Source organism: Lolium rigidum, chromosome 3 (genome assembly GCF_022539505.1).
Source record: "Lolium rigidum isolate FL_2022 chromosome 3, APGP_CSIRO_Lrig_0.1, whole genome shotgun sequence".
NCBI classification, from domain to species: Eukaryota; Viridiplantae; Streptophyta; class Magnoliopsida; order Poales; family Poaceae; genus Lolium; species Lolium rigidum.
This window is the reverse complement of record NC_061510.1, coordinates 39697940-39700442: the sequence shown is the minus strand read 5'-3', so window position 1 is coordinate 39700442 and position 2503 is coordinate 39697940.

Below are 2503 nucleotides of genomic sequence, written 5' to 3'. Positions count from 1 at the left end.
AAATAGTGATGCAAATTGGACGTATCAACCCCACTTGGTAAATGGTCCGGCCCGATAACAGGAAAGTGGGTCCCACATGTCTTGTCGGCCGCCCCTTTTGCCTGTTGACCGGTCAAACGAGTGCATTCGGCCCGGCCCACATGCTTAGTGGGCCGGCCCATTAATGTTTTGACCAGTCAACCTTAGAGGTTAGGCCCGGCCCACGTAACTAATGGACCAGCCCAGCTATATAGTTGACCGGTCAAACTAAGTCAGCTGGCCCGGCCCGCAAACTTAATGGGCCGGCCCGCTTAAGACGTGGCGGAGCCTCGTGTGGGCCTACCATCTACCACGGGGTTTCGGCCGGTTAACGCCGTTAATCGCCGGTTAACGGTGTCCGCCACGTGTCGCTTGCATGACGTCAGCAGTCAACGGGCTCCCGGAAACACTTGTGCAACGGACCGATTTTCCGTGGCGGAAGGGCGCCCAAGCGCGAAGGACTTTGCCTGACGCAGTTTCCACAACAGAACCCATATCGTCGGGTTAGGCCCATAGGCGACGAAAAATACCCCTTAGCGGACGATTTTGAGACGTTGTCTATCAGAACTTTTCTTGTAGTGATTGTTGTGGATAGAGGTGGATCGGCAATATTGGAACATATTCTGTGTCAGTCGGATAACAATATCCAAGGCTTTACCACGGTGAATTTGAAGGAAGTGGTGATCATAACATGTTGGTACTTGTGGTGGCTCCGGCGATAACGAACTCATAATGAGAGCACTCCTCCTATGATTAAATGTAGATTTTCTATCTTGTCAATTGTTGCTAACGCTTCTAAGGTTTATGGAAAATAGGCTCCAAGTGGAGGGATCAAATGGTCTAGGCCGGAGGGGGCAGTCGTGAAGCTAAATGTGGATGCTTCTTTCCACGAGGATGGTAAAGCTGGAGCGACTGGTGCGGTTCTACGCAATGCAAGGGGTGAATTCATTGCGGCATCTTCTATGTTCGTGGCTAATGTTGACTCAGCGGTAATGGCGAAGGCTATAGCTTTGAAGGAGGGTCTTCAGATGGCTATACAGATGGGTTGTAATCGACTACGGGCTGAGTCTTATTGTATGGAGATTCTTGATGCTTTCAGTGAGAGAGGCGCCTGGTGTAGTGCCATGTAACATCCCAAATTTCCAACAAAGAAGAAAATGGATTTCCTTTTTCCAAAAATGAGAACCAACAAAAACTTTTATTAAATTAAGTTTGATACATAGTGATCATGCTCACATGTTGTGTTATTGCCATGATTGTTTGTTTATTGCATTGAACATATTTCCAAAACCCTAAATCCTAATCTTCTCAAAACCCAATGGGTCAAATATGAAGGAACTAAAATAAAATAAAAAGACCTATGTGGGCATATAGCCCTAGTATGCAAATCTTGACTAATACCCTACTTACTTTTCTCAATAATGGTGAACCATTGTTAGACCCACTAAACCCTAAACCTCATCTCTCTTATCACCATACAATATAAAGTAAATAAAAAGAATTGAAATTAAATAAGAAAAGGGCCTATGTGCCTATGGCTATCTTTGGTAAAACTTTTACCTGGGCTTTTCTAACTTGTTTAGAGGTTTTGAAAAACATCAACAAACCTAACCTAGTACTTACCACCCAAATCAAGTGAGAAACAAAAAATAAATTAAAAATAAAATAAAAATGCCATAGAGGCATATGAGAGTAAATAGCCAAATTATGAAATTAAGAATCTTGAACCTAAGACTTGTGGTGAATGGTTGGATCACTCCTCTATACCATTTCAACAATCAACAACATCATTTGGGACAATAGAAATCAACTCAAATCAAGGAAAAATCAAAAACCATGTGGCATGTGATAATGGTCACTTGTGCCCTTTTTAACAACATACTCACTTTGAGCCCTTTTATTAAGAAATTATTAAACCAAACCCTCACAACTCTTTGCACCTTATCCAAGAACTCATCAAGATGAACACTTTTGATGTTGACCACTTTGACCAGATCTTTGACCATTGCTCAAAATAGTCAACCCAAGATGCTACATTGAAACAAATTCTAGATTCCCTCCAAATTTAGAATCTTCACAAAACCCTTCCAAAATTTAAACCAATGCCACACTTTGTTACCCAACATCATATAGAAGACATCCATGCAGCAATTGGCCAAAATTAAATACAAGAGAAGTCAATTGCTTGAGACATAGAAGGACACATAGAGTAAGATGGAAGTACAACCACTATTCAACCACTACCCACCACCTCACTCTCTCTCTCTTGTGATCATCACTAGTGTATTGTACCACTAAATGACCTCACCTAGAATTGACATCCTCACCATGAACCAAGCCAAGCCAAGGACATTGTCTGTCACATACATATTGGACTTAATTTAATTTTGCCACCTCTAGCCATCACCAACCCTGTGCACCATGTCAAATAGCCTGGCCTCACACCACTCAACCTTGCCATGCACCCAGAGAGCAAGAACAATGC